Raw genomic sequence first — 14724 nt, 5'->3', positions numbered from 1 at the left:
TATTTTTCAGTTTTCGGCCATTATAGTTTTTAAATAAAGCATGCTACTGTAATTAAAACCCATGAAATGTATTAACCCATATGTCCCGGTTATAAAACCATTTAAATTATGTCCCTATCACAATGTTTGGTGACAATATTTTATTTGGAAATAAAGGTGCATTTTTTTCAGTTTTGCATCCATCCCTAATTACAAGCCGGCAGTTTATAAAGTAACAGTGTTATACCCTCTTGACATAAATATTTAAAAAGTTCAGTCCCTAAGGTAACTATTTATGTTTTTTTTTTATTGTATTTTTTTTTTTTTAATTACAAAAAAAAATAAAAAATTGGGGAGTGTGGGAGGTAATGAGTTAATTTATTGTGTAAATGTAATGTTTGTATATGTAAAATGCTTTTAGGGTGTAGTTTACTATTTGGCCACAAGATGGCCACAGAGTGTTTGTTTACATGCGACCTGTAAGCGTCCGGAAGGACGCTTACAGGAAGCAGTAGGAGACGCACAATGATCTCGCTGTTTCTGAAAGAAGCAGCAGATCATTGCGGGGGCTAGATCAACGAACGGGAATGGATTTTCCCGTTCATTGATCTCCGGGCGAGCGGGCGGCGACGTGCACGAGCGGCGGGTGCGCGCGCACGAGCGGCGGGAGCGCGGACAGCGGCGGTAGCGCGGAAGGTACGGATTTCTCCGTCCCTGGTTTTTTAGGAGGGAAAAAAGGGGCGGAGAAATTCGTACCGCTGGGGGTAAAGTGGTTAAGTTGGAGGTAAAACATAACTTGGAGAATGTTGCACTGGAAGACGTTAGACTTATTGATTAGGGTAGATAGAGAACTAAAAGACAGAACTGTAGGCTCTTAAGTACAGTGCTGGCTCTTCCTCCTAGTGTTTCTCCTGCATTTATGTTATCAAGTAAACACATACCTGCATTGCTGAATAATTTTATGCTTCACTTGTTTTGGGATGGATGTTTGATTGTACTATGCCTGAACTATTTATGTATCTATGGTTCCTTCTGGTCTCTGTTGTGCAATATTAAAACAGTTGCCTAGAGCCTAGGTTCTCATGATAAAACTTATTTAAACAATGCCAAATTAGTATTTTAGCTAATTAAAAGCAAGAGTAAATGCTTGAAAATTGTTTAGAACCAAATCTCATGTACTACGATTAAATATATATTTGTCAAGGGGTACTTGTGATAATGTTTACTATGCTTGGGGGTACTTGGTGAGTACAGGGTTTTAAAAGGGGTACATAACAATAAAATGTTGAGAAACCCTGGCCTAGAGCATTAGGATGTTGCTTCTAGGCACATTTGTGGTGGATTTCTATTGCCTTGTTTGAGTTTCTTTGCAGCAACGTACATCATTTTGTTCATGTCTGACTGAGGCACAAGACAGGCAGGGGCTCCAGGCTTTGCCATTAACCCTGGACCCCCATCCCGATTGCCACACCAAAGGGGGGCACAGGTGGACCCCAGTACTCCCACCACCAGGGGAATCACCCACAAGTGCCCCTCAATTGAATGCCAAACACAAGAGAAGCAAATGCTCACTCCCAGACAGCACTTTGCCATTTAACTACTTACGGACCACAGGCTTACACCCCCTAGTGACCAGACTATTTTTTACAAATAAGTGCTCTGCAGCTTTCATGGTTCGCTGCAGAGCCAGACAACCAAGCACACAAAAGAATCCCCCCCCCCCCTTGTATTTAAAAGTCTTTTATTTCCTGCCCCTGGACTTGCATCTTGGTGTGCTACCCAACACCATGTTGCTAGTAGTTGGAGACTATTTGAATCTTGCACTATCATTGACACAACCCAGCTGCATCATTCTGCCACATCTATAAATATAGACAAGCCTAGATGAGATGTACTCTAAACGAAGTTCAAACAAGTGGAGAAGACTTCAAACAACATTAAGGAGCATTAACTGCAGCCAAGGGGCAAGATTCTTCTAATAACTAGGAGACTTCTCGTAAATACAGAAATCTCTTAGCAACAAGGCAGTGGATCAATATGTGTTCACAAGGAAGAAGTCTGCTGCGCCCTCCTGCAGAATTTAGCCCAGAGATCAATGAATAGGAATGCAGTTATTACAATTTATTACAATAAAAAAGAAAAAAAAATACTATAAAAAACAAACAAAAACAAAACATAAAGTTACCTAAGGGTCTGAACTTTTCTAATATGCATGTCAAGAAGGTATATTACTAATATTTTTTAAACTATAGGCTTGTAAATAGTGATAGACGCAAAACTGAAAAAAAACACCTTTATTTCCAAATAAAATATTGGTGCCACACATTGTGATAGGGACATAATTTAAATGGTGTAATAACTGGGACAAATGGGAAAAAATACATAGGTTTTAATTATGGTAGTGTATTATTTTAAAGCTATATTGGCCGAAAGCTGAGAAATAATAATTTTTTTCTATTTTTTTTCTTAATATTCCAGTTTAAAATGCATTTAGTATAAAATTATTCTTAGCAAAATGTACCTCCCAAAAAAGCCTAATTTGTGGCAGAAAAAAACAAGATATAGATCAATTAATTGTGATAAGTAGTGATAAAGTCATTGGTGAATGAATGGGAGGTGAAAATTGCTCGGATGCATGAGATGAAAAACGACTGAAGGCTGGAATGGTTAAAATAATAGTCGAAAATGGTTAAAATAACTTTTCAGCACTTTGCACTTGAAAAAGTACATAAAAAGTGCTAACAAAATTATTTTTTGTATTTTCTGGCTTGCTGATGATTTAAAAGCCCATATGCAATTCACTTTTTCACCTGAGTTATGTTTTCATATTTTCATCTTCTCTTTAAACAAACTTCTCAGCATTTTACAATTGAAAAAGTACCAAAACTTGGTGAAAAACTATCAAATTTATTTTGAGTATTTTCTCGCTTGCTGATGGCTGAAAATGCATTTTATGACAAGTTGTGAAAATATCACCTAGGAGAAAACTCAAGAGAAAAAATGAATTGCATATGGGCCAAATGGTTTTTTTGTTGACTGTTGTGAAAATATCACCTAGAAAAAAAAAAATCAGGAGAAAAAGTTAATTGCATATGGACATATGGGTAGCATGTATTATTTCTAAACTATAATGTCCGAAAACTGAGAAATAATGATTTTTTTTCCATTTTTTTCCCTTAATTTTCCAGATGCATTTAGAAAAACAAAATCTTAGCAAAATGTACCACCCAAAGAAAGCTTAATTGGTGGTGAGTCATCATTCAAAGTACCAATAGTAGGTGAAATAGTACTCTAACAAATATTCAGACATTTTATTGGCAAGGTGTGATGTTGGCAGGGTAACTCAGAAAAAAAATTACATTGCATATGGGCCCCTGTCTGCAGCAATGTGTAGGGGCTATTCCATAAGGGGGGATGATTTGCAAGGCTCTTGATGCGCCTATTGGTGACTGGCATAGTGAACCAGTAACTAACATAATCTGCAAAGTATGGTAGCCTGTAGTCATTATGCACAGGTTACCAAGTGCTTTGTGAACAATATCCAATAAACAAAGTGACTCTCTCACCACTTCAATTAATATTCCACCATTTAAATGAACAGTCACTGGGGACTAGAAAGTCCAAATTCCAGAGAGTAACAATTATTTTATTATATCCGGTGAAAGGAAAACAGGCATAAAAAACTGCAAAGGCATCTCATCTCTGGAGTCCCCAGGTTTTGAAACTGTTATGGCTATGGTTTTAACTTCAAATGGAAAACAGATCTCAAAGTTACCAGCTCTTCCATCTCCCATTGATATTTCTCTAAAATATAGATCAGAAGGTTGAACCTGCAACAGTAGCTGGTGTAAGGTCCTTTGAAGGGAAGTTTAATATCAAGTTGCTGATTATGCTAAGAACAGCTCTGAAAATCTAGTATGACTGTACCGCAATTCATACATATACTGAGCTGAAACTTGGGAAAAGGATGTGCAGAAGAGGAGAGGGTGTACACTGAACAGTATGACAGAGGCTGTTAGAACAACCATGTATGCGAAATGTTTGGGATTACTGTACAGGGCCCTTCCAAATCTGTAGGGAAATAGCTTTCCTTTGTTTGCCCAGTCATGTCCCCACCAAATGTAATTAAATGATCTATCTTTACCATCAACTCACATCACAGGACAAGCTGAAGAGAAATTATAAACAGTGTTCCTTAAATACAATAAATCATCTGAAACCAGATTCACAAATCAAATTATGTTTGCCTATAAAATAAAAAAACATAAGACATCATAGGCATACAAAATCGTTTCAAAATCTTTCTGGCAATGAACCATTATTTATTGCTAATCAGATTGTAAGTTTAATTTTAAAGCACATTACAAATTGCCCTTCTCACAGGAACTAAACAGCATAGCCTTAAAGGGAACCAAGGACCACTTTTTTCCTGGTTTCTAAAAGCTATAGGAGCTGCCATGTTCCCCCTCCCCTTCTAGCTGCCCCCTTCTATTTATCCAGGGGAAAGTGTGAAGATAGCATCTGTGACTTCTATAAACTCTTTGAAGTACAGTTTCCTTTGACCACCCCCCCCCTCCCCCCCTTCCCTGCTTATGGAAGCTTTTGATTGCTCTTTGCTAATGAGTGCAATAAAAAAAATACATCAGTCCTTAGCTTCCTGAAATTACAGAAGTTGTTGGCACTATATAAATAAAAATTAATAACTTACAAGCACGCCCCCCAAAAAAGTATCTCCTCCCTACTCTTTTTCAGCTACTCAAAATGTAATTCAGTTGCAAAATACCGTCATTTCAAAAAACTGCTCTTGTTATGAAAAGGCCTCTATGGGTGAATACAAGCAAAGATAAAAGCAAAGATATGATATTATTTTATGAGTTGGCAAAAGCTTTATTAGTTAAGGCTCTTACCCACCTCTAGCAGGAACTCCACACTTTTCACATGTTTCTTGGCTACAAGCAGTTTACCACAATGCCTGACTTCCCAGACTCAGAGGACATATTAACCACTTGACCACTGAGGGTGTTTATCCCCTTTCGGACCAGAGCAATTTTCACCTTTCAGCACTCACAGCAAAATGATCTATATCTTGTTTTTATCGCTACCAATTAGGCTTTCTTTGGGTGCACAATACGGCCAATAACAGTGCCAAATGATATGAATCAATCTAGCATAGGGAGCCTCTATGGCTCTGAGGCTCCCTATGCTAGATTAATTCATATCATTTGGCACTGTTATTAGCCTGAGGAAGCGGACTAAGACCCACGAAACACGTTTCCTGTGCTTAATAAAAAATCTTTTGTAAGTTACAAAGATTGTGTCATTGAGGTAAGCTACCTCATTTCCCTTTTTGCTTTTTAACTGTTTTTACAAGCTTTTATCAAACCAGGGCACCTCTTCCTCCTTATTGTGCATAGTACACCCCCATACACACCCTGTCTGAGGGGTGGTGACAGAACACCTGTGGTTCTTACCACCCTGGACACCTGTAATATTTTCTTCAAGAGAGCGACAAAGGCCAGGTCCTTCCAGGACCACCCCGAGTGGAGTTGGGTTTATGGTCTCCATCTATGTCCTGTGTTCGGTTGCCCCTTGCAACCCTCCTTTGTGAGTAGCATCTTACTTACCTATTTTCTACATCAATATTTGACATATTGCACTACTGGGTTCCCGTTTTTTGTCTCCTGTGCCTTTTTCCACAGGGTGCCGAGACACCCCTACCATATTTCTTTCTTTGGGTCGTACATTATGCTAAAAATTATTTTATTCTAAATGTATTTTAATGGGAATAATAAGAAAAAAGGAAAACATTTTGTCACGATTTGTGTCAGCAAGGAACAGAATTCTGATTATTAGGTGATCTGCAGTATCACCTATAATGCAGATATATACCTGATTATATGGTGATCTGCAGAATCACCAATAATACAGGTATATCAGAAAGCTGATGTGACAACAAATAGCAATATAATGATTGTTGCAACAGTAGTACTGATAGGTTTTAGCTAAACCTCACCAGAGGAGCTGGTGGGTACTAACAGTACAGCGCCCCTCACCAGAGTCAAGGGCACTCTGGTGAGAGTAGAGTGGTCAGACAGATCGGGTTGGCAACAGACAGACAGATGCAGTACAAAATCAGAAGGCTGAGACAGGAAGGTATAAACAGGCAGAGTCGGCAGCAAGATCAGATGGGCAGATGTACAGAATCACTGAGCAGAAGAGTAGTCAGAACGAGCCAGAGTCATGCACAGATAATAACACAGTAATGAGTACTCTTTAAGGCTATCAAACAATTCCTATCTTGTGTGAAATCCCCGGTTTCCTCCCGGATCAAAGCACACCGGAACTATCTAAGGTCTGAGCGCTAACACCAAGTATTCGCAACAGCAGACAAGTTGCGAGTGATTCAGCTAGGCTTATGAAGCAGAGGAAACCCCTCCGGCACGCCCCCTCCTATCAGCCAATGAGGAGCGGCGAGCGTCTCCTCTGATGTCAGCCGACCGGCCGGTCAGCTGACGCACCTCCTCCCCGCACAAAGGTCCTGTCTGTGCGCGCGCGCATGCGACAATGCAACCCTATGTGCTGCTGACAGACCCGTCCTCGGCGTGCTAGACGCCTGAGGCATGGATAGATTGCTAGGCAGGGAGCTGGAGGCAGCTGCGGAGGTAGCGTTGTTAACTGCAGCTGCCTCTCCAACGTTTGTTACACATTTATTATACATTAGTTTTCAGCCACACATTTTATTTGCCCATAAGTCCTGCTTATTGCATCATTTAAAATATTTCCCTAGTACAATGTATGGCACCAATATTTTATTTGGAAATAAAGGTGCATTTTTTTAAATGTTGCATCAATCACTAATTACAAGCCCATCATTTAAAAATTAACAGTAATATACCCTCCTGGCATACGTATTAAAAAAAAAGTGCAGTCTCTAAGGTAACTTATTATATATTTTATTTTAATTTTCCTTTTTTTTATTGCAAAAAAAAAGTGGGTATTACAGGAGAGTGTGGGAGGGAAGGAGTTCATTTTATATGTAATTGTGGGTCTTTTTATTAAAATAAATGTATGTAGGTGTAATTATACTATTTGGCCACAAGATGTCCTTGCGCATTATTTCCTCTTAGCATACTATAAATACGCTAAACACGAAGTAATGCGAAGTAAAGTGCTAACATCTTCCACAGCACTTTATTTTCGAAAAATACAATGATACAGGCATCTCATTGATGCCGGCGTACATTGACACGGGGACTTAGATCAATGAATGGGAACGCTGTTCTCCCTGCTAACCAGTGGCGACATTAATGAGCACGGGAACGGCGGGGAGAGCACACAGCAGCAATGCGGCTGGAGTCGTATATCTACGCCCCTGGAAGGGGAATAGTCCTCCTGCGGGTCATACATATACTGCCTCAGATACCTCAAGTGATTAACAGGTTCTGATCCGCAGAGACCCCTTGGCCATGCAAAGGTTTAATGCCTCTAAAAGCAACAAGACAGAAGCGGGCAACAGAGATACAGGATCGAGTTGAGGGGCCTGAGTACCACCTTGAGTGGGAAGCGCTATCAGCCAGAGAGGGTCCTAAGTGGATTGGGACCCTCTTAAAGTAAGTGCCTATCCTCGGATTGCCTGTATGTGCCTTTTATCCAGCAATAAAATTTGTGTATATTCCACTAAAAAGCCTCCCTGTTTGCTCTATCTGCACATTGAGTGCATACAGGTGGAGGAGTGGAGAAACATATCAACTACCTAGAAGAGTACAGTAGCGCTGTGTTCATTTTACATATTTGACTGTTTAGATGCAAGGATTCGTCCTCACACAGCAGCACTGCACCGATCATTTGTTGGGGCGCCACGGTTATCACTTTGAAAACTAAAAGCAACAAGACAATTATTTATAAAAAGGCGAATGTATGAAATGGATGTAGGTGAAATCAAGCATGAGGACTGGAAAGATATGCAAAATTACTGCAACATTTCTTGAGATTCCCTAGATCAACCAACTTGTTAACAAAAACAATTTACATAACACATATGTACTTTGCAACATGTTCAGCTCAGTTTACCAACAGTTAAATATTGTATAAAAAAAAAACTATACCCAGTTGATGGCTGAGAGGAAATCATAAAGTGATAGATACAAAATGTATATCGTACAGCTGTATTTTAAGTAAGTGATATTTTGTAGCCTGCTATAATCAAAGGGAGTCTTTGCCAAGAGAGAAATACCAAAGAAAAACATCCTGATAGATCTTATGTTTAAAGACCTGCTTTAGGCCCCGTTCACACTTGCGTTTTGCCATGCAAACGGACCAGATCCTGATCAGATCAGGACCTGATCCGGATCCGATCCGTTTGCATCAGGCATGCATCAGGCTGCCATCCGGATCCGTGGGCAAAAAATAGCGAAATTGAAATAAAAAAATGTTGGGGTCAGCAGAAGGTGCACCTGGTGCACCTGTAGAATCAGGTTCCTCCACTGTAGGCCTCACCTCCACCTCCGACATTTTGCCAAACAGCTCCAGCACGTCTGTCACTGCTGCTCCACTCCAGACATGCTTGGCCCATGTGTCCCCATCCGAAATGGCCGCTTGGATACGCATAGGAAGTGGAGTAGAACGTCAGGTGTTTGTAGGCAGTGTGTTCTGTGCCTTCCGTTTCCCATTGGTTTCTGTGTTCCAGATGGTGCTGTCAGGCTCAGGTCCGGCTCCGGTCCGGGTGCGTGGGCCGGAGATCCGGACCCAAAAAATAGCGCATGTTGGAAAAGTGTCTGGAGCCCGGATCCGGTCCGGCTCCGTACTGTACGGAACGGACACGTGTGAACGTCCGCATAGCCTTTGCATTGCTATGTGGAACGTACGTTCCGTTTGTACAGTATATGGTCCGGATCCGGCCCGGCGAATCCGGACAGGGAACGCTAATGTGAACCGGGCCTTAGAGACATGGCATTCAGTGAAACAAACCATTCAGGGTATATTGAATGTCTTGAACCAGAATAGGATATGATGAGTATTAAAATAAAAACAAAAACAAACAGTAGGAAAAAAAGTATAAAAGGGAAGGGGAGGGTTGGAATGGAATAGAGAAGAGGAGGAGAAATGCTAAAAGTGTTGCTATATTGGGGTGGGGAGGAATTAAAAAAGTTGCAAAATTAAAATGATATGTAAAAGTTAAGTAATGCAAAAGTAGGATGAACCATGTGTGCAAATGTACATTTTTGGAAGAGGTTGAAGTGCAGTACATACAAAATGATCAATGTGGTGCAGAGAGCAGAGGCTGAAAAAAAAAGGAGCTGGATGAACTTGAAAAGTAAATGAAAACAATTGCAAGAGATAACAATAAGATGAAAGAAAGAGCACAGCAAACAAACAGGGTGATAATAATAAAATAATAAAGTAACAGCAGACCACCAGAGGAGAATATATATATTTGAAACATGCATCAGGATGTTTTTCTTCGCATCTGTGTTGGCAAAGTCTTCCTTTGATTGTGACGAGCTACACAATGTTAAATAATTTACTTATAATGAGCTGTACAATGAATGTGTATCTTTTCTGTTTTACTTGGTGATTTGTCTTTGCCACCTACTGAGTTTATTGATTTTGTCTTTCATGTTTTTTTTGTCATTGAATTGTGGTGACCATGTGCATCTCCCAATTTTTTGTATAGTAAATGCACATACAGTATATCTTAAATATACCTTTTGTTCTTATTTGCAGGTTTTCATTAGCTGGTTGATGCCAACCAAAGGTATGAATATTATAACCTTTTATTTAAAGCCTTTGAAACATACTTGTTTTAGCAGTTCAGTGCAGCCAGTGTGAATACTATATTACACAATAAAAAAAAGCTAATGGGGATACAATCTTACAAATCTATCAGCTGATCAAACTGATCACATGCTTCTCCATGAGTTCTCCTAAGCATTGTCATCCCTATTCGCCACCATTGTTTTTTATTGTCAGTTGGGGCTTATTCTAGTTCCTTTGTAACACATGTATGTTTGTGCTGACATTTTTCACTCCAGTCAATGTTTTTAATTATTGGTCATCAGTCCTGTATACAAGGAAGACTGCTTAGCATCTAACTGACAGATTGCTATCAGTCTATCTATCTATCTATCTATCTATCTACAGTATCTATCTATATTATCAGGCAGAGATAGCAGCAAGTCTGGAGAGACAGTCCTTGTGGTTGGTTCACTCACCGTTACCAAACATTATTTGTGGTGTACAAGCTATTTACAGTATATACAGGAAATCAGCATAAAGCAGACCTAGTTGCCAATGAATGGGCTTACTAAGCATGAACACTGAGAAACCCTCCCTATTTGAGACAAGTCTAATATTTGTCTTGGACCAAACAAACTTAAATAGAGCAGTCTTTCTCAGCACCCATCAAAGTACCTTAGCCAGTGCCCACCTCTGCGGGCTGTCCCAGGTCAGGGTACTCTACGGTGGGTTGATTGAGCTTTTATTTCCCAGCTTCTGATTCCTCTCAGACATTTGGCAAACAGCCAAATACTAGTATGGATTCCTTTGCTCATCAAGATCAAAACAGCAGCGCAGATGAGAAAAATTTGAAATCTGGGACGTACATACACCATCTACCAAGACTCTCTTCCTGCAACAATATATATATATATATATATATATATATATATATATATATATATATATATATATATATATATATATATATATATATATATAGTGCTAATGTCTTCCACAGCACAGATTATATAATATGATCATTAACTGTCCATCAAAAGAGCTCACAGTCTAATCCGTGCCATAGACACATGTCCATCAAAGTCTAGGGCCAATTTAGGGGGAAACCAATTATCTTATCTTATCTATTTAGGATATGGGAGGAACCCAGAGTGCCTGGAGGAAACCCATGCAGACATAGGGGAACACACTCTCTGCAGATACCACCCTGGCTGGTATTTGAACTGAGCACCCAGTACTGCAGGGCGAGAGTGCTATTCATTACAGCACCATGGTTCTTTCTGCAAAACTGAACCAGTCTGCAAGTTGCTGCAGCAGAGAGGTTTAACTGTGTTGCCACCTCTCACCACTGTGCAGCACACTGTTCTCCATCCTTCCGACTTCCGGCTGTGAAGACAGAAGTGTCAGGAATATGGAGAACAGTGTGCTGCACAGTGGTGAGAGGTGACAATAAGGGTGAGTTAACCCTCCCTGTTGTGGCCCATGGCCACTAACACATTGGTTCGGTTTTGTGGAAGGTGAAACTCACATTTCACTCATCCCTGTCTGCCAAAACTGTATCTGGATTTCCTCCCTCCATCCCGGTTTATGTCACACAAATGATGTCTACTGTTTCTGTCTGAAACAGGGAATAAAATGGCATTGAATATTTATCTCCTACTCTTAAATCAGCAAGCTCATGGTAACCCAGAACTCATTGGAGTGTGTAAGGGACTACAATGGTCCTAAAAGCCCCCTTACTAAGATGTTAAGAAAAACAAAAGTTTGCTTTCCTAAAACAGAAAGAATTTGTGATAATTCAGGTTGGAGTGAGCTTGAGATGTCTCCCAGAGCAACACTGCTGAATATATGCAAATTAACCATTGTACACTTAGAAGCTTCTAAGGGTACAATGGTTAATTTGCATATATTCAGCAGTGTTGCTCTGGGAGACATCTCAAGCTCACTCCAACCTGAATTATCGTAAATTCTTTCTGTTTTAGGAAAGCAAACTTTTGTTTTTCTTAACATCTTAGTAAGGGGGCTTTTAGGACCATTGTAGTCCCTTACACACTCCAATGAGTTCTGGGTCACCACGAGCTTGCTGGTTAGTCTGTACCTCTTGGATTTACAAGCCCTACTCCATAGAGCCAAATTAATCCATGCCATGCACTAATGAATATGTAAAAAAGAGAGGAGCGCTCTGAGATTTCCAGCAATGATAGATCAATTAACACTAGGAAAGGTCTCACCTAGTATTAGTGTGGCCGGTACAGCGTACTCAGCCGCGATTCGCATGCGTCCCTCTTAGGCAGCCGGGGACCGGGCTCTCCGTGGCAGCAAGGCAGAGACAGGGCGGAGGCGACGTCACCAGCTCCAGACCTCCTTGCGATGGTAGCGAGGACGTCTGTTCAAACACACGCTGAAAGGCGTGGTGAGCAGCGTCCAATTGTCCGTGAATGGTAAAAATAGAGGCAGGGGAATAGACTGGCCACAGTGTTACAATATGGCACAAAATACATATGGGACTATAAAATAAAGGTTTATTAAAATGACAACGCGTTTCCTGGAGGAACATCCTCCGCTTTCTCAAGTCTTAGATTTACAGATACTATTTTTACCATTCACGGACAATTGGACGCTGCTCACCACGCCTTTCAGCGTGTGTTTGAACAGACGTCCTCGCTACCATCGCAAGGAGGTCTGGAGCTGGTGACGTCGCCTCCGCCCTGTCTCTGCCTTGCTGCCACGGAGAGCCCGGTCCCCGGCTGCCTAAGAGGGACGCATGCGAATCGCGGCTGAGTACGCTGTACCGGCCACACTAATACTAGGTGAGACCTTTCCTAGTGTTAATTGATCTATCATTGCTGGAAATCTCAGAGCGCTCCTCTCTTTTTTACATATTCCTCTAGTGATTAACATGGGAGCAGCCGAGTGATTGTCGGGTGGCCAGATCGCACCTTGAGGGGCTCACTACCCCAGAGCTTTTTACATGCACTAATGAGGATCAAACAATCCGAAACAGTCTGTATGCATGATAGAAGTCACCAGAAAACCGCTCACACCTCCCTGGGACAGTGCCGGAACCAGGACAGGCCAATCCAACAAAGTAGAGGTAAAGAAAGGGTGTCCGCACGATATCCCTTGCATCAAGTTCCTTTATTATGGACGTATCCACACCAAGCCACACATCATATAGCTGACATGTTTCGAACCGAACAGTTCTTACTCATAGCTAAAAATTAATGACACCAAACACCATATATACCATCCTCCTGTGGAGGGGGAAGTCCCGCAATGATAGACACTCCCCTTCAACACCACATCCAGGAAGGGATATTTCACACTTCAAAGGGAGAAACTCTCTCTGACAATGTATCTTATACGGTATATCTGTGCTCTGTCACATTTTATTTAAAAATATGTAAAAAGGATTCTTAAAATAAAATAAATAAAATCAGATATTGTGAGAGCAAAGTGAACAAAAGCACACGGAGCAGCTCCTCACTAAGTTATCAATGCTAAATCCCAGCGGGAATTTAAACCCTTAGGAAGTCTCGTTCCCAGTCTAAAGATCCATAAAGCCTCTCGGCTAGTAAGTCGTTTTACCAGGTCACCCCCTCTCTTGGCTGGGAGAATCCTTTCCAGACCATGGAAAGAGAATGAAGCCATATTTCCACCATGAACCTGGCGAAAATGTTTCGCTACATTAGAAATGTTGGTGCTGAGCCAGCCTGGGCCGCAATAGTGTTCACTAATTCTGGCACGTAAGGGTCTAGTAGTGCACCCCACATATTGTAGGGAGCACTCCGTACACGTGATAAGGTATATCACATAAGGCGTGCCACAATTGATGAATTCCTTAATAGGAAACCTACGTCCATTTGAGGTTGATATTGCCTCCCGTGTTCGCTTGTGTACATGACAATAGTGGCACGTTCTTACTCCACATTTATATGAGCCAGTCAAGCTAAGCCATGTAGAAGATCTAGGACTAGACTCAAACAGGCTAGGCGAGAGGGATTGGGCCAGGGTGGGCGCGCGCCTACTAGCAAAACGTACTCCCTGTTGTAAAATAGCACGCAAGTCCTCATCCCCCTTTAACACAGGAAGATATTTTTTCAAAATGGAAACTATCCTGTTAAATTCCACACTGTAAGTCGTAACAAAAGTGGGCCTTAAATCTGTGGTATTATTTCCTCCAATCGTTGTCAGCAAATGATCTCTACTTTTTTGGTTGGCTCTAGTTTTTCCCTTGTTAATCATCCACCCCGGATAACCCCTATCCAGGAGTCTATTCTCCACCATATTATTTTCTTCCCTGAGCCACAGGTCCTCCGAGCAATTACGTCGTGCCCTGATGAATTCACCTATAGGGACCGCACAAATAGTATGCCTCGGATGGCAACTCGTTGCCCGGAGAGTGGTATTGCCACTACAGGGTTTCCGAAATGTCCTAGTGTGTACTTTCCCCTGGACAGGATCCCCCACTAGGGTGACATCTAAATAGTCAATTGAGCCTACCCCCCAATTGTGAGTGAACTGTAAATTCAAAGAGTTATTGTTAAGGTCACTCACAAAGGAGGGGATATCTTCAGGGATTCCCTGCCAGACTAATAATAGGTCGTCGATATACCTCCCGTACCACGCAACACTCCCCAGATGGCGACCCCCACCCCCAAAGATGTGGCACTCCTCCCACCACCCCATATAGAGGTTGGCCAAGGATGGAGAGAACTTGGCCCCCATGGAGGCGCCACACCTCTGGAGATAGAAGCCGCCATCAAACATGAAGTAATTGCGGGTCAGGAGGTACTCGACAGCCAAACATATGAAGGTTCGGAGATCCTCAGTGTACGAGGAATATTTTTCAAGATGATACTTGACAGCTTCAATGGCCAAATTATGAGGGATACATGAATATAAGGCCTTCACATCGATGGTAACCCATACATAATGCTTTGCCCACGTGAAACTCTTCAAACTAGAAAGCAAATGCTTAGTATCACGAATATAGCCTGGAAGGCGCCT

The 14724-nt window shown here is 41.3% G+C and overlaps 1 protein-coding gene across 3 annotated transcripts in view; it reads right to left on the bottom strand.

Annotated features, from left to right (window-relative positions):
- Window positions 1-14724, bottom strand: part of LOC137536104 (collagen alpha-1(XIII) chain-like) — a 523068-nt gene that overhangs the window by 279898 nt on the left and 228446 nt on the right. The gene's annotated exons all lie outside the window — the stretch shown is intronic.

Source organism: Hyperolius riggenbachi, chromosome 10, assembly GCF_040937935.1.
Source record: "Hyperolius riggenbachi isolate aHypRig1 chromosome 10, aHypRig1.pri, whole genome shotgun sequence".
In the NCBI taxonomy this organism is placed as follows: Eukaryota; Metazoa; Chordata; class Amphibia; order Anura; family Hyperoliidae; genus Hyperolius; species Hyperolius riggenbachi.
Note: the sequence above shows the minus strand (reverse complement) of the source record. Positions and strands in the feature narration are given on the sequence as shown.